The following is a 23,052-nucleotide window of genomic DNA, read 5'->3' on the forward strand; positions in this document are numbered from 1 at the left end:
TGTATATATACATACATATATAAGCATACACATACAGACACATTCCACAAAGTTTTCTAACACACAGGGTGTTGGCCATTCCTATCTTGAGGAAACACCTCTCCCAAGATTACCAAGCATGACCCACAAAGTCAACAAAGGGACTCCTGAACTTAGTGGCTGCTGCTTTGAAACATGCCAGTAATCAATGGTAGTGTGAATCATTAAAAAGCAGTCCATAGAACACAGACTTAAGAACTTGTACTCCTTCCACAAAGGTTTTGGCAGATACATTATACAACAAAAACAAAAAAGCAAAACAGCATAAACTCCAACCCTAAATTGCATGGTTAAAGTGTCTATTCTTCAGAGTAAAAGCACATAAATATATCTCAAAGCAATTGAGCACAAATGTCAACCACAATCTTGGCATGGCTTTTACAGAGACATCTGACTCCTTTGAAACATTTTGCATACATCATGGAGGGGATCACAAATTAGTTAGGTCATAAAGCACCTGATAATATTTACTATACTAATAAATTACCAAGAAGATAGAAAAGTCATGATGGATTATGAATGAAAGTTATGGAGTTATTTTAATGAAAGTCAAACCTCTCATTAAAAAACAAAAACCTCCTTACACAGTGGAAAGAGCTCTTATAATCAAACTCTTAGCATTCAGGAGCCCTATCCTCATTTTGAAATGGAACTCTAAATACTCTTACAGGCTGCTCTATATGTCAGAATTTTGACAAAGGTTCATTTTAACCATTATTCCCATACTGATTGGTTACACTAAAGCTATTAAAAAAAAAAAAAAAGTATCAGAGATTCGGCATCAGCAGCCCTGGCTGGTGATGACAGGCCATCTAGAGAGAAGTTGGAAGAACTTGGTCCTTTGACAAGGTTTGAGTTAGTGGATCCACTGTCACCTGTGACTGGGTTCGGCCTAAGGAGAATGTATTAGCTGCAGCAGCCCAGGATCAGTTTTTGACAGCTCAAACTTGAATCTGTAGGCTTTTAAAAGTTGTTAGTAATTTTTTTTTTCCTAGTGGAAAGCATATATATTTTTTCCAGGAGATTTTAGGTTGTACACATTGAGGAAAAAAGTGTGTGTGTGTGTGTGTGTGTGTGTGTGTATAATATTAATATATCTTTTGTTTTAAAATAAGGCAAAAAAAGTACTTTAAAGCTATGTTTACTAAACACTTAATGTTTAAAGATTAAACAAAAAGATGATCTCAAATGTGTATTTCATTTCTCAAACCCAGCAATTCCAGGGGAAAAAAAAATAGCTACTACCAAAAATACCTTAGCTAATTTATCTTGTTATAACAAAGTTTAAAAGTTTTGGAATAGCCATCAGCTGTATATCTTTTGATTCTTCCAAACATATTTAAATATACTTAAGCATTAGAAATGCAATTGAAAAGTCACACTCATTTATCTAAATTCCTTTTAATATATACGTTTAGCACTGTACCACCAAAAGAAATAGAAGAATCTTTGGAAAGAACTGACATTAACCTTTTCTTCATGACAGAGATCTTGTTTTGAAAATATTCTGCATAGAAACACAAGGTTCTGATCAAAACAGCGGCAAATTAATTTTCTTAGATACACAGTCTAGTTTTCAGTATTGGGAGTATGAAGCTCAGATGCCCTCCGCAGCCTTCTATTCAAGTGCACAAGCTTCTGTTTAAAGAACCCACATCATTCTACATACAGGGCAGGAAAGCTGTGCACCATTCCAATAAGACATACACAGAATTATTATTATTTTTTTGCCTTTCAGGATCTATGGATCATGTGACATAAAAAAAGGAAACATAATAGTAGCTAGTTGTCTATTAACTAGCCTCTCTTTATTAATGAATGTGACAAAATTCCTAAATGTCTTTTCAGTAAATTTGTCCAAAGAGAAACTTTAAAGTTATTTTGTTAATCAATGGTTGGTAACTTAAGCTTTATGCAATCTCAGAAAATCCAAATGAACACAACAGTTTCCAACAACCCAGTTCCTGCTGCCTTATAGTGTTTTTTCCCCTCCTTCCTCAGACTGCTCAAGTCAGACAGGTTGAGGTCACCTTCAAGAAAGTCCTTTGCCCTGCCAGGTTAAAATCATGCCAGCAACCAAAGTAGCATCTGATATAAAAATAGGAGCCTAAGGAATTCAGGGAAAGCAAAGCACATTGAAGGCCAAAGGGTCACATGGCCAACAATGCAAAAGAGGTGATAGAAGATTAAGGCTGTATCTAAATGAGCAATAGAACCAACCTCTCCTACCACATTAATCAGTTAAATTAATAAATCACTAAAACAGCCAGGTGTTAGGCTGAAAAAAACTAAAGTAAGTGGACTATTTGGTGTTGCAGAGTCACAAGTAAAAGACATTAATCTTCTATGTTTTTACATACCTTAGTTCATACATAAGAGCTATTTATTTCACTGAGGTAAAATAATGGCTACACCCCCCCAAAGAATATTGCAAGGCTGTCAATACAGAAAACTAAATATGAAATTAATAGCAATACAGCATACAAAACATGGAATTAATTACTCATGTCATTTCAATTTGCAGGTACCCCAAGATCAAACAAATTCATAGATAACAATAATTTTTTAAAAGGAAGATGGAGGAGGAGGAGATTGATATCAAAATAGTGCTCCCAAATTCAGAAATAAAGTTAAGGGGTTTACAGGAGTTGAAATCATGCTAGTTACAAAGGCATGATAATGTCTGGGAGGTAGTAAAAATATTATCTGTATATTAAAAAAAAATAAAGGAAGCAGCTGTCTAAACATTTTAGCTTTTTTTCCAAAAAATGTTTATGCATTGGTCTAAGGATAGAAATAATCCAAGTTGAGGCAATGTTTTAAATCACTGGAACACACCACATACACACACACACACACACACACACACACACAAATCACACACAATGCAGTGCCTTGTGTCCCTTCCTCCTTCCCCTTTTTGATTTGAGGCATTTCCTCTCAACTTGGCTACAAAAAGGAAATCCTGAAAGTGAGGGTCACCAACAATTATGTCACTCCAACTGTACATGATAAAAGAAAAAAATGCCCTTTCTTTATGGTTTCAATTATAAAAAAATGACATGGGAATGCTATCTTTTATAAACCACCATGACAAAGTTCATGCCAGACTGATTTTATATTAAAAATGAATCTACATTAAAATATACTTATAAAGTAAAACAAAATAGCTCCAAACTAAAATAGCCCAACTAAAATATGCATTTTTATTTTGCATATTTTCTTCATCTTTATGTATCAGAATACATTTTGGTTGCATAGTTGTAATCATGGTTCCCTTATAATTTTCCATTCTGCATTTTCACTTAACATTTCATCATAACATTCCCATATGCCCCCTGTATTTCCAGTTATTATTCCATTAGGAATTCCTTAATATTCCAAAAATGTAATAAGCTATTTAGTCACTTCCTTACTTACTTCTACCCTGCCTTCTTACAGAATGGGCTTACAGTGCAATCACTATCTTTTCAGGTGGACAGTTATGATTTGCATTATTCTTCTGTTGGACACTTACAGTGTTTCTAGTATTTTTTTTCTCCCATTGTAACTAAAATTGCAATGAGCAACTTCGTGTAATATAGTTTCCTTTCTCAGTTGAATTATTTCTTTGGAAGGAGTCAAAGTCTGTAACCAATTTTCTTAATAACTATAATGCCTCATTGTTTTATAAAATGTTCATACCCATTTATAGTATCAGGAGTAGTAAAGTAAAACAAATTATCCAGTAATTATTTTAAGTATTAAAACCACTCCAGGATCAATTTTCTAAATGCTTGTAAGTTTATCTTTTAATTTTTAGAATTAAATAAATAATGAACACTTCTAGATAAACTTCAAGAATGTGTCTGCCAGAGTCTAAAGTAAAATCAATAGTCACCCATCTCCTAAAACTTACTCTCGGATTTAAGCACTGTTAACAATTTGGTACATATATTTTCACATTTTTTTTCTTCTGTATATAGAAGCATATATGTATACATATAAGATTTCTAAACTTGGGGATCCCTGGGTGGCTCAGCGGTTTGGCGCCCGCCTTTGGCCCAGGGCGTGATCCTGAAGTCCTGGGATCAAGTCCTACATCAGGCTTCCTGCATGGAGCCTGCTTCTCCTCTGTCTGTGTCTCTGCCTCTCTCTCTCTGTCTATTGTGAATAAATAAATAAAATCCTAAAAAAAAAAAAAAAAAGATTTCTAAACTTTTCCTTCATTTTACAACACAAAATCTCTCCCTATCTTCAATAATGAGCTCATCATATGACTTCTATGACTTCATATCATGACTTTAATAATATGATTCTTCCTCATTCAAATATCACTTGGTTCCAGTAATACATCGAGAAATATCACAAGCACCATACCAATTTATGGTTAACTGCCACTCATAAACCTAAAACAGAAAATAAACCTCAAATTACTTTAAACACTGGTGTGTGTATATGGGTCTATGTGTGTGTGTCACAGTTACTTTCCTAATTATATTTAAGACCACTACTAAAATGGGCTAGCATACCATAATAAAATGGAATTTATTATCTTGGTGCTAGGATGATACAAGGAAGTGTTTAGGAAAGAAGCTAATCTGGCATCAGAAATGTATCACACATATTTGAATAACTAAGAGTGCATAATGCCAAAACTTTACTAATCAAGACAAGCGCAAAAGTGACCTACAGTTTCAAAGGAAATGAATGACACCGAGTTAAAAGTTGACAAAAGTTCATGACAACTGCCAGGAAGAAGCTAGCAAAAATCATGGAATAGTGGTTTCTCTAAAGGGTATAACTGTATTCCTAATTTGATTGAATCACATGACAGTCTCTATAAAGAACATCATGTTTGTTATCTCTGTATCAGCTTGACTCTTTCTGGAATGTCCGTAGAAGTCCCATGCCTCTCCTGTTATCAGCTATACAATCAAGGCAGAATTGCCAACCAAATTAAACCACCTCTCCTGCATTGGCTGTTCCATCAATAGACCTTTTTTTTAGATTTTACTTATTATTTGAGAGACAGAGAGAGAGCACAAGCACAGGAGAGGGGCAGAGGGAGATGGAAAAGCAGACTCTCTGCTGAGCATGGAGCCATCTGTGGAACTTGATCCCAGGACCCTGAGATCACGACCTGAGCCAAAGGAAGATGCTTAACCCACTCAACCACCCAGGCACCTCTGACAGATTTTATTTTTAACAATCCTTATTACTATGTGGTATTTTTTTGTTTACTTAATTACTTAACATATGTCCTCCTCCACAAGAATGTAGGCTTAAGAAAGTAAGAGCACTGTCTCTCCATAATTTCATTCATGTCAATGAATATTAATTGAGCTCCTTCATATTCTGGACAAAGGGGATAGAGTAGTGAGCAAAACAAGCAAAAAAAATGTGCTCCCTGGTGAAGCTTACGTTCCAATAAGAAGAGATAAACAGTCCACTATGGACTAAAATATGTAGTGTATTAGAAGGTAATGTGTGTTGTAGAGAAAAACAAAATAAGGGATACATAGAGTGCCAAGGAGAAGGTAGAGATGTATAGTTACAGTTTAAACACCATCCCCAGCACCAAAAAGAACATACAGCCAATAGATAAATACTGATTCATGGGATAAGGCCAGACTGCTAAAAGCTAAACAGCATATCCCAATTCCCTGGAAACAGTGATTGGTTTTGAGATGTGCAGCTAACAAGATCACAGTCAGATTCAAGAGACATTACAGCAAGCAAGACCATTATATTTGGAGCTACTACAGCCATTTTGCAGTCATAAAAATAAAACCATGTAGGTAGGAAGGCAGAGCCCAGGAGAGCAAAACAACCAGCACTGGCTACAGCATTTGATTAGTTCAAATGATATCTGAAGATTTGCCCCCTGACCAGGCTATTCAATTATGGAGGGCAGTAAGAGCCGCTGGATCCACTAAATCAGCATTCTGTGTGCGGCAAAATAATTCCTGCTTTGCTTCACTAACAGCAGTTCTCTTATGGACCATTTCCTCATCTGAAAGTCAGTTACTGATGTGGTGTTGTCTAATCTCCTCTGAGCTGGGGGTCCTACTACTTGCAATCTAAGGAGTCTGTACCGACATGTATTCCAATGTATTATATAAATCTAACATAAATTACCTTCTCAGCACCTCACGCTCATCAGTATGACCTTGTTTGAATTTGGAATATTTCCTCTACTTTCCATTCCCAGCCTCAACTCTCCATCAGTCCATAGATAGCCATACCCTACTTCCTTATCTCTTTCACAAAGCTTCACCTATTAACCCACCCATTATTCATCCACTCATTAAATCTAACATATGGTGGCAGGCACTGATAGGCACTAGAAGACGACGACTAATAAGACACAGTCCTCATTCTCAAGGACATCTCAAAAAGGAAGGGAAATATTTGAATAACACCTGCAAAAGCAAATGCAGACTAATTAACCAGAATCATGTGTAGGAGACAATGGCAGTGTAAAGGGTGAGGGGATCAAATATATATTTTTGGATGGCCCATAACTTCTCTCACCTCCTTTGAGCCCACTGACGGTTTCAATTTCCTGTTCTTTATACACATGGCCCCCAACATGACAGTCCTCTCTTCTTTAAAAGGTCCTTGAAGCCAGGAACCATGTCCAATCCTTCTTTTCTATCTTCCCAACTTTCCAGCATATAATACAGAACAAATCACCAATACGTATTTATTAATTCAAATATGGGTGTTTTGTACTCAAACTTTTGAAAAGGACCATCAATGCTATACGTAGCCCTCGTTAAGCTTTGCTTTTTGACAGACTACTAATTTCCTCTTACCTGTTTTGACAGCTGAAAGCTTATCAGAATTGCTCATCCTAAATTCCACCAGTACAGGTGCCGCCTCTTCCCATGGCATCTCCACGTGGCTCCTAAATCAGCCTCTTTGAGGGTTCAAATAACTTCCTGCTTCGCTTTTGTTAACAGTTCTCTCAGGAGCCAAGGAGAGGATTACTTTAGAGCATTTTGTTTTTGAGCACTGTACACAGGAGCCACAATCCTGTGGCAATGAATTAGAGAATTTTTACTGCCACTGTACTCCTTAATCAGGCTGTTCTCAACTTAGAAAAAAAAAAAATTAAAGAATGATGAACTAAGTGGAACTAAGTACAGCTTTTAGTATTTACAATAGACCAAACAACAATTAACCAAAAAATGAGGGGTGGGGGAAGGGGAGGGCACAGCATGTTCCTGAACAAAATTTTATGCATTCTTAAGAGCTGATATGATTCAAAGGGGAAGAGAAAATGTTTTTCTCATATGGCAAAGAGTGAATCTAGTTTGTACTGAAGTACAATCTCACATATCAGATCATAAAATTTAAATATTTTAAAAATCCTTTTTCCAAATCTGTGTGGTCATTTGTAGGCTCTCATTTATACGTTTAATAAATCAACTTGCTAGCCATATTGCCCAAATCATGTCTGCCATTTCAAAATGTTATACTAAAATGTTGGTATTATAGTGCTATTAGTGCTATAGCTAAAACACATTATAGGTGAAGTAGGCTATAGGAGGCTGGTCAGGAAACAAAATGCAGATTTATAATGTGGCCTATGGACAAGTGCATTTTGAAGCTCAAGGGTAGGAAAGGGTAAACAGCATGGAAAATATATTCTTGACTTCTCTCCAATCTAATCCCACTAGCCTTTTGTGTCCTCCTCCCTTACTTCCTGGCTCCATCCAAGGCAATATTACAATCCGCCTTTTCCACCTTTCCATGCTTCCCCTTTCGAAGAGACAATCTGGACAGCTACCGACTGCCCAGAGCTGAGTACAAAGGAGGAGACAAACTCGGGAACTCTTTGTTCACCACCCAACCGTGGTTGTGTCCTCTTAAGAAAGGAAGAAGGGCTAGTCACTTTCTCTTTGAAGTACCTACTCCTACTCCAGTACATTCCATTGTATTTTTCCAGAGTTAGAAGATGCCCCTGTTCCCACCCTACATGTCTACTAGCAGAGTGCGAGAGCAGAACTGTGAGTGGACATCCATGCTCTCCTTCCAATCTCCACCTCAACATGTCATTAGGTGACCTTGTTCAAGTCACTTCAACTGCCTGGTTCTCAGATGATCCAAGTGTTTGGTAGGCCCCTTGCTGCTCAATATTTTTGTTCTCATTTTTGCATACTCCTACTTCACTTTTATTGCTTATCTGTACTTCAGTATTATAATTTCATATCCACACATTAACCAGGTGCTATAAGTTTATTCCCTATACATAGAGAATTTAATGATCTATTTCATTAAGGACTAAATTTTAGTCCCTAAAACTACTACATTCTAGGAGTATTTTTTGTGAGTTTTAATAATGAAAAAAATAAATACATTTCATATGGCAAGAAAGGGAAACCTTTCCATCTAGAGTAGGATTTCTAAACCTCAGCATTATCGACATCCTAGATTGGATGACTCTTTGTTGTGGGAAATTGTCCTGTGCATTAGAGGATATTTAGGAGCATCCTTGACTTCTGCCCACTAGATATTAGTGCCTGATCCCTATCTCTAGTTACAACAGTAAAAAATGTCTCCAGACATTGCCAACACCTTCTACCCCAAACCCCTACCACATTGGGAACCACTCAGGGAATAACATTAAAATAATTTAATTATCTAGAATCTCAGAATCCAAAACATCCATTATAGACAAGGTAGGTCTATGGTACCAACAGGCAATTACTTAAGAGAAAAAGCAACTTATCTGGAAAAAAAAAAAATACTTGCTCATGTGTTAGTACCTTAAAGACTTTATGAATAATGAGATATGAGTTATATCAAAATAGGCATCTATTTTCTAATTTGTGCATAAAGTATACACAGGTGGAAAACCTCAAAGATGAGCACATGTACATTCTGTGACTATCAAGGAATTCTAAATAACATTTCTGGAACTTTCCTTTTGGAAAACGGGACACCCTCATTCAAAATCTCATTGTAGATCTCATGGTTTAAGGCCATGTCTATTCTATGTCTAGAATAGAAAAACAAAATGGAGATTTGGCAATTCTCTTGATACTCTTATTTTGCTTTAAACTTTTCTCTTTGGGATCTAAATTATGGTTTTTTGCTGTCAACATGAATAAATTTAACAAGAAATTAGCAAATCTACAATGACTGTTTGCTATCTAGGCACTACCTACTCTAATGATTTAGATGTTTATACCTCTTTCCAGGAGTCCTCTTAGCTGGTTCTAAATTCCAGAGGAAGGTATAAAAAGAAAAACATTTGAATTCTGCAGGTCTCACACTGGAGAGTGTGATCTTTCACTTGGATGGACCAGACCCAACATCTTATGAATATTAAACCTTTTTGCGATTGGAAGGCCTCGAGGAACGTTTTTTTGTTATTGAGTTTCCCTTTTAAAACTGGCAAAGTCTTTTTTTTTTTAATTTCTTAAGGAATATTCTATGTTTTTCAAGAAAATGTGTCATGTATAGAAACACATTGTCACTTAACCTTAAAAAAATAAAATTATACATTTTAAAGATATATTTACATGGTAGCATGAGAATTTCCAACCTTGTTAAAGTGTGGGTAATTTATTAAAAAAAATTCAACTGATTTCAATTAAAGTAACCTTTAAATCATTTTTAATTCTATTTGTGTCTCATTCATAGCGTAAGAGTTAACTTATTTATAGACTAGTATGTTTGTTTCTACAACTAAATATAGGTATTATATATATGCAAATTTTTACCTTTATTATTCATCTAGAGTCTAACATAGTCCACATTTCTCCAAGTGCTTATTTTTGTTCATTTTACTGCTCCTTCATAGCTGTATGAAAAAGCTAAGGAAGAATAAAGAGAAGTTGAATGAACTATTTTCATTACAATCTTGGTTTTGACAAACCAGGTTTTCTTTGTTTGTTTTGGTTTTTGAGTTTTTTTTTTTAATTAACTTCCTCAAAAATAATCAGGAGGTAATTAGGAGAATGTATATATTTGTTCTTTAAAGATCAAATCCCACATGTCCTCATTATTCCCATAGATTCTGGTGACTATGTCATTTTATTTAAAGGTTTAAAAAAAATAAAAAAAATAAAGGTTTTAGTGACAGACCTATTTTTCTGAGGGTTTCAAAGAGATTTCTCTGTTTTTGTTTCCCAATAACTTTCTTTTAATAAGGGATAGTTTTTCTGAAGATTATTTATTATTGCAAATATGTGCAAAAATTTCCATTTATGCATACGGGACTACCACCGATAAAGTAAACAAGTATAGATCTAAATTAAGAGACTTAAAATTATAGCTGAAGTTAATGACTCAGAGCAAAACAATGCCACACTATTTAATGTTTCTTTAACGGTCCCTTCTTTTTTTTTTATTTTTTTTTCTTGACGGTCCCTTCTTAATCTTTTCTGAATTATTTCTTTTAGAGCTGCAATGGGATTTATTACAGACCATAAATACTATCTATTTTAAGACAGTACCTAACAGTCAGATCAAGAGTAACTATAAGCTTCCATTTCAAAAGGCATGGAGCAAAACAATTATCATCACACTCATTTACCATGTTCTAAGTAATTATTATATGGACACTATGAATTGGCTTCATAATACAAATTACTGCTTAACTTAACCAGATTAACATCAGCAGATGGATATAAGGTGATTGAAGCTGGCCCAAGGTCTTTTAGAACCATATAACTTGACTATGCAGAGAATGTCCTGGTCAATTACATGTCGCCAGGAAGGGGAACCCACTGGGTGACCCATCCTGGAAAAGGATCAGCCATGCCAGCCCCCACATACATAGTCAGATGTTTGCAGAAAACTCAGAATACAGCATACTATAACAGAAACTTGTACAGTTTGTTCCTCCTGTTGTTCTGTGCAGGAATAGTGGCCTTGGTGATGAGGATCTGCTGCCCTAAATCTCAGATACCAAAGGTCTACTTCATACTGTTTAAGTCATTTTTAAGTAAATCCATGAAGGTAGTTTTGATGATTGGTTTTTCATGCCTTAACATAATGTTTTGATTACAGCTCCTTTTGTTTGAATTCTCAGCTATTTTTACTTTTATCTCCACCACTGCTGTTGCAAAGCGATTGGACTAGCAATCAGAAAACCTTCTCTTAAAGGCACTGGCTCTGGGGCACCTGGGTGGCTCAGTGGTTGAGCAATTGTCACCAGCTCAGGTCGTGATCCTGGGGTCCTGGGATCAAATCCCTCATTGATGTGTTCCCTGCAGGAAGCTCCCTGCAGGAAGCCTGCTTCTCCCTCTGCCTATGTCTCTGTCTCTCATGAATAAATAAATAAAATCTTTTTAAAAAATAAATAAAAAATAAAGGGACTGGCTCTGCGGACCTAGCTGTGAGCATTCTCAGCAGGTATAGGCCAACTCTAATGAAAGACTCCAGAGCTTCCTCTCAATTCCAAAAATCTTCCCCTATAAGTCTTAGAATCAGCTCAAGCCAGCAGGTCTCACTGCTCCTTCTATGCCATCTTCACAAGAAAGCGCTCCCTCAGATAAACTCAATAGTCCCTAAGGTGCAACCCAAAGTCATTCAGCTCCACAAAGACTCACGTTCCCTTCCAAACCAGACTAACACAAAGAAACCTTCATTCATGGTCCCCTAAAAACTGGCCGTCAATACCTACACCTACAAGGGACCTTTTATTGTTTTTTTTTAATAAATGTTATACGTCAGACTATTTAATTTTGTTCTTTATATCTCTGAAATGCTACAGAATAAGAGGCTTGCTTTTTTTTTAATCTTAATACCCCACTGCAACAAACATGTAGTAAGCATCAATAAATGATACTAAGTAAATGATTTATAACTCCTATTACAAAATGTCGAACTTATTTTCATCAAGGCATAGGCAATAGTAGGTAGAGACACATTTATACTACTCTCTCTCATTATCATCAAGGACTGGCATCCTACACATTCCGACAGCTACTTAAAAAGGCATTCTTTCAACACACTTTTAACAAATACCTATATGTGCCCAGTCTAAGCCTGCCACTAGGTTTATAAAGTTGATTAAATGATCTTTGCCCTCCAGGAACATAGTCTACTAAGAAGGAGGAAAAAAGGTAAAGTAAAAAAGACAAATAATAGACTAACACACAAACTACTATTTCAGACAGACAAATAATTTGGGTCATAAGGATAAATAAACTAAAATATTAGCAGCTTTATTTAATAGAGATAAACTAATAAAATTAGTGCACATATGTATTAAATAAACATTTCAAGCTGTCAAGTCAAACCACCCATATAAACACTTTGTATCCAGAAGATGTGAATCATAATAACATCATAAAACATGTTTAGTCAGAAAACCTGTTTGAATAAAAGATTGGCAAAGTCACACATCTTGGCTTGGTTTTCTTGACACAAAAAGAACAAAGATCAGATCAAAAACATAAACTGTGATGACAATCTACTAGGGAAAAGGCATTAGGGTTACCATAGTGATGAAACAATTTTTGTTACTACTTTTTAAGTTAATATTTTAAATCTCTTTATGCCACAAAAGATAATATTTCATGCAGAGGTCTTAGATGTTATCCCAGACTATACTGTATATTCACTTCCCCAAAAGTAATGTATCTTTGAGAAATTCTAAGTTCTCTCCACCTTAAAAATATCATTGTTTCTATTATTATTCATGAATAATTTAGAGATAAAAGGAGAAGGAGAGGAAAACATTAAACTAAAAATGTATCTCAATCTTACCAAATAATTTAAGATGTAGGATTTTACCTTAGACCACTTCAAAGGTCCTTAACAGAAGTCACCATCATTCATCACAAAAAGAATCATGTAAAAGGCTAATAATTACAGGGGGTGCCTAGGTGGCTCAGGTCATGATCTCAGGGTTCTGGGATCCAGCCCCGCATTGGGCTCCCTACTCAGTGGGGAGCCTGCTTCTCCCTCCCCTCTGCTTGTCATCCCTGCTTGTGCGGTCACTCGCGCTCTCTGTGTCAAGCGAATAAATAAAATCTTTAAAAATAAATAAATAAAAATAAGTAAAAGGCCAACACAGTAAACAAATGCATACACATTCTTATCTAAAAATTTACATATATTTTATACATTTATATATAAAACTCTCTCCCTTCTTTGAGCATGCACACACACAAACTCTAATGACATATAAAGCAAGCGTTCATGTCCTCAAATGTCCAAAACTTATTGAGACTACGAAACTCAACTCATTTAATATTGAAAACAACATGATACACTGATTCTGACATATTAGGCCCTCCCTGCTTAAGTATTTCTTTTATTTTTTAAGATTTTATTTATTTATTCATTAGAGACACAGAGAGAAGAGAGACAGAGATACAGGCATAGGGAGAAGCAGGCTCCATGCAGAGCGCCTGATGTGGACTCGATCCGGGGACTCCAGGATCATGCCCTGGGCAGGAGGCAGGGGCTAATCCACTGAGCCACCTGGGATCCCAAATATTTCCAATGAAATTAGTCTGTGTCACCTAATTCCCTTGATCATTTTTCACTCAAGTAATGCAACAACCATGCTTGCTTCTAGGAAAAGTAATCCTGCTTAGGTTTGTGAAGATTAGTTTACATATTTTTAAAATTACCTTTTACTTTTGTACATAATTAATGGTATGGCACTTACTCCAAAGAACAGGATTTCTTAACTGCCTTTGACTCATGTCATAATCCCGGAGTCCTGGGATGGAGTTCTGCATGAGGCTCCCCCGCAGTAGCCTGCTTCTCCCTTTGCCTATGCCTCTGCCTCTCTCTCTCATGAATAAAATAAATAAATAAATACATACATACATACATACATACATTTATATATATTTTAAATCACACATGAATTCAGAAAAAAAACACCAAATAATGGCCCAATTAAAACATGTAAATAAAAAAACATTATCTATGTGTTTTCTGCAACAATTAATCCATTTAATATAGTTTATAAAATATCCTAAAGAAATCTCAATTTGAAAGGAAAAAAAAGTAAAAATGAAAGTAAAGCTACCTAGTTTTTAACACGGTACATCCTTTTCTTTCTTTTTTTTTTCTGTTTTTTTTTTTTTTTAATTTATTTATTTATTCATGAGAGGCAGAGAGAGGCAGAGACACAGGCAGAGGGAGAAGCAGACTCCATGCAGGGAGCCCTATGTGGGATTCGATCCTGGGACTCCAGGATCACACCCTGGGCCGAAGGCAGGCACTCAACTGCTGAGCCACCCAGGGATCCCACATCCTTTTCTTTTAGATAGTAATCTCACTGGTAGAGATTACTTAGATTTCTTTATAATGTTCATTCCACGTATTATAATGAGGAAACATTATGTAAAATGTATAAATGCTAGAGAAAATGCCCCAGACTGAGAGTAAAGAATGACTTTATTAATTCATACATGCTAGAAATAGTCCCCAGCATATTTCTAGGATGAAGTCTCACTCTGTCCCAGCTGTGTGACCATAGACAAGGAATTCACCTCAGTTGATCATCTTTAAAATGTAGTAGTCGTCTCCATCTTCAAGATCCCTTCTGACTCTACCACTAGGAGAAGATCAAGCTGCAGTGGTATATCATCATAAATATCTTAGTATTACATAATCCCATAATCAAGGACAAACCTTTCTAAATTAGCTTACTGCCACAAAGTAATAAATAACTCTTGCTCTATAATATCAGCTTGCTCTATAACATCTACTAAGAAGATAAGTAACAGAACATGCCATCTCCAAGTCTGCCATTACCATATGTTTTTATACGGAGCTCCAAATAACCTAAAAGTACTAACTTTTGATTAATTCTCAATACTATCATTCCCATTTGACAAAAGGAAAAACTGAGTCTGGGCCATGGTAATAATCTAGCTCTGTGTCAGCAAGGCAGAGCCTGACATGACCAGTCAAATGTTCCGGGCTCTCAATCTCTACCTTTTGGGAGTTATCACAGTATCTCAATCATTCTAAAGCAGTTATAAACTAAGGGCAGGAATCAAGTTGAAAAGGTTAAGGCAAATTTACGTCTCAGTTAAAACTTAGAAGTGGCCATTAAATTTATTCTGAATGCTTCTAACATTACAGATGCAGGGTAATCGTATTTCTTTTACGGCTACTTCTCTAACAATTTCAGTAACCACCCCTTCCGTCCAGGGAAATATCCATATTTTCACTATGTATACACAAAGATATACAAATGTATACATTTAATAGGATATTTTATTAACAAAAATGATATAAGATATATGATCCTATAGTTACATATACATACCTATATACAGTTTCCTTTATTCCCTTAAAAAAGATCATGGACACTTTCCCAAGAATATGCCTATCTACCAGTTCTTTTTAATATAGCTACATTCTACTTATAGTTTGAACATATATTTGCTTCAAGACATTTTCACTGGCTTTTTAATTGCTGAAAATACATTTTAACAATTAGATTAACGACATACAGGTCTTAGTAACAACAGACATCATATACTTTATCCCTATGTATTGGTCTTTTCTGAAGGATGGATTCCTAGAATAATAGGGTCAGTAAGGCAAAGAGTGTTTTTGGGTGTTAAAAATTCCCAGTCTTATGGACAGGATGTAAAAATGGTAATTTCCCCCATATCCTTACTGGCATTAGATATTACAAGTCGGCTTAAATTAACCAATCTGATGGGATTAAAATAGCATCTTATTGTTTTCATTGTATTATTCTGACCACTCATGAGATTAAATACATTTATAAATCATCACTGGTCTTATCTGCATGTTGCTTATGGTTCATACCCTCTCCAAACTGGTTTTTGTTTTTTTTTTTTATTAAGGTGCTAAAAACCATTTACATAATAAGTATGTTAATTTTCTACCATTTTTTGAAAAAATTTTTCTGCCTTTGTTCATGGTGCCTTTGCAAATGAGAATATCTTACTTTTTATGTAACCAAATCTGTCAATATTTGCTTTTTGGATCAAAGTTTGTTAACAAGCTTATGAAGATCATTTTCACCAAGATATTTTCTTCCTATACTATGTTTTCTCCCAATATTTTTACTTAAATTGCTTTTTGGTTTTATTTATGTTGTTAGTATACTTGGAATTTGTTTGTTTATTTATTTATTTATTTATTTAGTAATCTCTCTATCCACTGTGGGGCTCAAACCCTGAGACTGCATGCTCTACAGACGGAGCCAGGAGCCCCTGGAATTTATCTTTATATATAAAATCAAATAAGGCTGAAACTAATGATGTACTATACGCTAATTGAATTTCAATTTAAAAAAAAAAAAAAAAACGAAAACTAAAATCAAATCAAATAAGGTTAAAAGCTATGCCATATACTTTTTTGAATATTCCATGCTTTTTCTTTTTAATTGAAATGCCATTTTATCATTTAAGTAAGTTTTACTATGTATTAGAACTTGTTTCAAGATTTTGCCTAATGATGCCCATTTCTGTGCTAATACTGCTATGTCGTTTTAAGTTTTAATTCTTGGTATAGACCGTATTCTCCTGTAGTTTCACTTTTAGTTTTATTTCTACAGATGAAAAAGTTTTCTTATGGTTCTTAAAATTAATACAATAAAAAAAATAAAATAAAATTAATACAATAAAAATCTAAACATAAAATATTATGAAGAGTTCAAATTTGATCATCTAGGTAAGAATGGAAGCCATTACTCTATCTTCTGAATTCCCAGTGTAAAGATTTTTTAAGTATTATATTCAAAAATAAGTAAAAATGTACAGTATTACATTTTTAATACATTACATTTTTAATATATTACATTTACTTTTTAATATAAAAAGTTACAATTTCTACATATTCTAAACTCTATATTCATTTATTTAATTTACCAATACAAGTAATTAAAGAATATGAGAAAAATAGTCTTTGACCTTATATTTTTTTAACTAGGAAAACAAATCTCTAATAAACATTCCTTATTTTTTATATTTTATAACTTCTATGAGACTGTTTCACTTTAAACAGACCCATCAGTCTGGCCTAATTTACAGAAAAACATTGAGGCCATTGAAAATTAACTGAAATGTCAACCCACTTTAGAAGAAAGCTATTAGTAAAACAAGGGTGAAGTTACAAGCACTTGTGAAAAGCACAATAAATAAACAATGAGACCCATTCAAAGATACTGGGGAGACATTTAGGCTTTGCAGAGTTAGAACAAGAGACAGCAGAACCAGTTCCCACATGGGCAAGAGTTTGTTTATTTTATTTTGCTTATCTGAAATCAGAGTAAATGATCCCAGTGGTTTGGAATGGCTCAAAAATGTTTCTCAGCATCTAGGGAAGAAAAACTGCCTGGTTTTCAAGCAGTTTAACTGCTTTGTAGGAACTCTTTTGCTCATGTGGACCATAAAGCTCATGTTTGAAAACTAAACCATTTAAGACTACAAAAGGCATTATTCTGTCTTTTTGTCATCTGTGATTTTTTTAGTCCTACTTTTAAGAGTGATCAAAAGAAATAAAGAATACTTTCTACATAACTTTGGAAGTACTGTAGTCTGCACCCATGAATTATGGTTTATGAAAATGCATTTACAGAATTAGTATTTCATATCTCAAGAACAGTGAAATGAACTTAAATGGCTACTTTAATCATAATTGAAGTTTACTAGCAAACCAACAAATATTTAGAACGAGAGTTATAACAATCTGTTTTCATGATTTAATTTGGGGCCAGGCTAACTGATGAGAAAGCCTAGAACATACTTCTTTTAGAGTGCAAGTATGGACGGAAAGTGGTAACAACCATCCTTTTCTTCACATTAAGAAGTAAAAGATGACTATATTCTGCAAATAGAAATAAAATGAGATTAGTAATATGAAAACTTTTTACTCAAGTCCAACTTCAGAAAGAAATCATTTCTCATAATTTTCCTACTTTAAAAGCAGGTTATGAAAGGTATTGGGGGCCCATTTAGAAAAATCAATGATGTATATTTTAGCATCTAATAATATAACAATAGTTTTAAGAACGTATAATTATCATTAAAATACATCTAGCCTAAAACTAGTTTTCTATGTGTTTTTCATGGCTCACAAAAGTGATTGTAAATTCACTGAATCTTAAATGATGGAAATACACCCATCCCTAGTATCTAAGAACTTTATGAGCAATCAAACCAGTTAATTTCAGCTTTATACAATGCTTTGAGAGCACAGGATTTACCAAAAAACGTACATTTAAGCAATAGATTTTTTTCACCCAAGATGACATCCTCTGAAGAAAAGCTTTATGCCTACCTCCCAAAAATGAGAATTCAATTTATCTTCATAAGGTGATGAGGCAGTCCACCACAAACACAAGAGGTAAAGCTACAAACTCTTTACTGCAGGAAAATTAGCTCTCTGTCATATCCTTGGAACATCTATTGTTTGGTGAGCTTACTCTGGAAGAAGTTTGTAACGCAGTTGGCTGTCATTAATCTAATTACATAGTGGGCCAGCTAATTAGAGAGGGCACTTTTCTATTTAAAAAATATTGCCTCAGGTAAGGCTTGAATTAGTAGCCAACTTTCACCCTGCACCCCTACTCACTCCAGAATCAGCGCTCTGTCTGGAACACCTACTATTCCACTGTTGGGATGCAGCCTTCCTCCTCCACCTGACCACGGAGGTTCCCTCTCCGGAAAGCCACAAATTACAGTGCTAAATTTCAGCCAACAGTAGAAGGCATTTGGAGGTAAAGCCAAAATGAGGTTGAAAGAAAAATTTCCACTAAGAAGTCAGCAGTAATGATTGATACATGGAGCTATATAAAAAGCAAACAAATATGGACTATATACCATTACAATCCTCACTACTCAGGAAACTGAGAGAACACCAAAAGACTCATAATCTGACCCCAAAGGAAAAGATATCCAGCAAGAGTAAATCAAGATACATTAACAACACATTTTCTGAGAAATAAATCAACCCCATTTACAATATCATCAAAAACAATAATCTTATGAATAGATTTAACTAAGGAGGTGAAAGATTTCTATTCCAAAAACTAAAAAACACTGATGAAAGAAATTGAAGAAGACACAAATAAACGGAAAGGTATTCTATGTTCATGGACTGGGAAAACTAATACTGTTAAAATGTCAATACTACCAAAAGCCATCTATTGATTCAATGCAATCCTTACTAAGATTCCAATGGCATTTTTTTTACAGAAGTAGAGAAAATACTCCTAAAATGTGTACAGAACCACGAAAGACTCCAAAGAGATAAAGAAATGTTGAGAAATAAGAACGAAGCAGAAAGCATCATACTTTCTGATTTCAAGCAGTACCATAAAGCTAGAGTCATCAAGACAGTATAGTACTGGCATAAAAACAGACAAATAGGCCAGTGGAATAGAATCAAAAGAAACCCAAGCAGATATAGTCAACTAATATTTGACAAGAGAGCCAAAAAATACTCACTGGAGGAAGGACAGTCTTTTCAATAAATGGTGCTGGGATAATTAAGTATTCACATGTAAAAGAATGAAATGGACCCATATCTTATACAACTCACGTAAATAACCTCAAATGGATTAAAGACCTAAATGTAAGATCATAAACCACAAAACTTCTAGAAGAAAACACAGAAATAAAGTTCTTTGATGTGGGTCTTACAATGATTTTTTTTAATATAAAACCTAAAATACAAGCAACAAAAGACAAAGAAATACAAATACTGTATGATCTCATTTAAATATGGAACCTAAAAGCAAACAAAATTCCTGAACTCATAGAAAAAGAGATCAAATTTGTGGTTACAAACGGGGAAAAGCAGGAGAGGGGGAATTGCAGGAAGGTGGTCAAAGATACAATTATCCAGTTATAAGATAACTAAGTATGAGGGCTATAATGTACCACAAGTCAACTATAGCTAACACTACTGCATGATATATAAAAAGTTGTTAAGAGAGTAAATCCTATGAGTTTTCATCACAAGAAAATTTTTCTTTCTTTTCTCTTTATTGTATCTATATGAGAAGATGGATGCTAACTGAACCTAATATGGTAATAATTTCACAATATATGTGAAATATATGTGTATATATATGATAGGCACCATGCTGTGTGCCTTAAATTTATACAGTGATACATATCAATTATTTCTGAATAAAACTGGAAAAAAAATTTTAAAGTCAATAGGCTGAGCTACAGATTTCATTCTTTTTGCTCTAAGTTTTACTGTAATTCTTAAGTGGATGTGTCAAGCATCATAGAATTATTGATTCTAAGACCAAATCCCTTAATTCATAATAGACTGCTTGTTTTGTGAAGGTGTACTCGCATTTTCATTCTTGTTTTGTTTTGTTTTGTTGTGGTATTGTTGTCTCCTTTAGTTTAACATGTGAGACTTATGGCACAGATAAGCAAGACAAAAACAGAGCGTGCAAGGTCTCAGAGCTAGACTAGGAACATGAGTTAAAGGACAGAACTCTTAGCCTTCCTGGAACACCTCCACTCCATAAGCATTTGTTCAATATCTCAGTCAATACACTACCTTTTCTCACCTTCTCTGAAGTACTGACACTGCAGGTGGCATTTGCAGGTATCACAGCTCTACCAAATGACCAAAGAATTCTCCCTAGCAAACACACTTAAACTTAGACCAAGGTGTACACTCCAAGAATCCAAAGTAGAGCTTAAAGAAATCACTCCCCTAATTTCATTTTAAATTAAGAAAACCAGATTTTGTTGGCATTGTTTGTATTTATGCAAATGATGCCACATTATGTGGAAAACAAGAACGTCTGAGGGTAGCATTCTGTCTTGTAAACTTTTGCCCCAGTCAATGTTGTGATTACAGCTTCACTTTTCCTGCCCCATGGGAACTTGAACACAGAGTATGTTGAAATGAGGATGAATAATTGCCATATTTCCAGTGTTTTGGAGCTTCTACCTCTGCAAAACAATTCTGAGAATGCAGTTTGGCAGCACCAACCTAGGAAACCAGCTAGGCCACCATGGTAAGCTGACTTATCAGCTGACAATGAACCTCCTTTAGTCCAGTTCTAATGGCCACAGAGGGAGAGGCTAACACCCTAAAAGAGTTTTGTCCGAACAAATGGCTTGTCTAGATTATATGACAAATGGTTACTGTCTTGATTACAAAATGTAGTTATAACTGATCCAGTGTTAAAACACGGTCAACTACGTGACATTTTTTGGTTGGAATTTCCTCTATGTTTTTAAATCTACCAGATGTACCTTGTGGCTGACACTTGGACACTCAGTGCCTGGCATGTGCAATCTTTCTTTGGAGCAAATACTATGCTCAGTGTTTTTTCCCAGACCACAGTAACCAATGAGGTTATAACTGAAGTATTCATACTGCTTTTTTAAAGGTATACTTCTCTTCTTTAAAAATCTTATTGATATATACTCTAATTCTGATATATACTCTAATTCTGATTTGTACTCCATTCTATAAGTTTGTTTATATTAAAAAACACAAACTGTCAGTTCATAATATGAATTCTTACTATAAATCTATTGAATCTGTTATCCAGAAATAATTAATGATTAAGAAAGCACAATGGTAACTGAGTAATCAAGGGAGAATTTCCTAATTACATCTTACACATTTTTTAGCCTTTTCATCTATTGGGTGTGTCCCAAATAACTTAACAATACATCTTGTAATGACTCATGTCTACAATTACAAGGACTCTTACTTATGCTCTTAAAGATTCCTATACTTGAATTCTGGCCTGGAATGAGAAAGTAAAAGTAATTTATCAACATTTTTATGTATTTTTCACCTTCAAAAGTTCTTCGTGCTCTGCACATGGAATTTTTAAAAAGTATTTTCTTCCAAGATGACTTTACCTGAGCCAAAGTATTTCTATCTAGATTTTATTATTTTTTTAAAGATTTTATTTCTTCATTAATGAGACACACACAGAGAGAGAGACAAGACATAGGCAGAGGGAGAAGCAGATTCCCTGCGAGGAGCCTGATGCAGGACTCGATCCAGGACCCTGGGATCATGACCTGAGCCAAAAGCAGACAGACACTCAACCACTTAGCCACCCAGGTGCCTCTCTATCTAGATTTTAAAACTGGAAAGGGAAAACTCCTCTATAGAAGCCCAATGTTTTGTGTTCTTATCATCGCACAGTGTACTTACTTAGTGTTGTTATCCTGAAACCTGGCATATGGACTGTTCACAAGATCCCCTTGAATGCAATATTTCAGAATCATTTTTAGCAAAAAAAAACTACTAGTAAAAAAATCTTAGATTCACAAAACACTTCATTATTCAATTAAAGCATACTTCCTGAAAATGTGAACTTTTGTACACAAATACACATGAGATTGAAACTTTTATAATAATGAGAGGAAGTTATTTCCTAGAAAAAGGAATCCAGGATATTATAATAAAGAGCTCTCTCAGCCTCGGCCCCACTTTCCTCCGCCATTCCCTTTCTGTACTTGGAAACCAAAGCCTTTGTCATCTATGATTTATAAAAGTTAAGGGAACAGAAAGGAAAAAAGAGAGTACACACCAGGTGTTATTCTGGTACTTCCTGTGGCTTTCAGTTGTAAAGGGCTATATTCCTGGGGAGATTATAAAATAAGAAAGCTTTCTACTTGACAATAATGCATAAATAATAGAATATAAGAAGCATAATCCTTCTGAAGTAGGTACATCCAAGCTCTGAAGTAGTTATGTTGTGATATAGGTTTCATATATACACTTGAAACACAAAAGGCAAAATACTGGGTAGCAAAGGGAAGACACTTCACAGTCCCATAAACTTCATCTTGCTCTACGGCTCAGGGAAAACTTTCTTAAGTATGGCAAACTGAGACACTAACTACAAAGAAAGAAATGTGGCCTTGCCTAAAAATAAAATAAAGATATACATGCACACGCACGCGCACACATACACACACACACACACACACACTGATCCACTAAGAAAAAATAATTGTTAAAGGTATGTTACATATTACTCTATTTTAAAAGCATGTATCTATCAACTTATCGCAATGATTCAATAGACTCAAACACTTTAATTCTATATCCTGTGTC

At 34.8% G+C, this 23,052-nt stretch overlaps 1 protein-coding gene across 3 annotated transcripts in view; it reads right to left on the reverse strand.

Moving 5' to 3' along the window:
• Positions 1 to 23,052, reverse strand: part of PPP3CA (protein phosphatase 3 catalytic subunit alpha) — a 308,774-nt gene that overhangs the window by 251,527 nt on the left and 34,195 nt on the right. The window lies entirely within an intron of this gene.

Source organism: Canis aureus, chromosome 33, assembly GCF_053574225.1.
Source record: "Canis aureus isolate CA01 chromosome 33, VMU_Caureus_v.1.0, whole genome shotgun sequence".
Classification (NCBI taxonomy): Eukaryota; Metazoa; Chordata; class Mammalia; order Carnivora; family Canidae; genus Canis; species Canis aureus.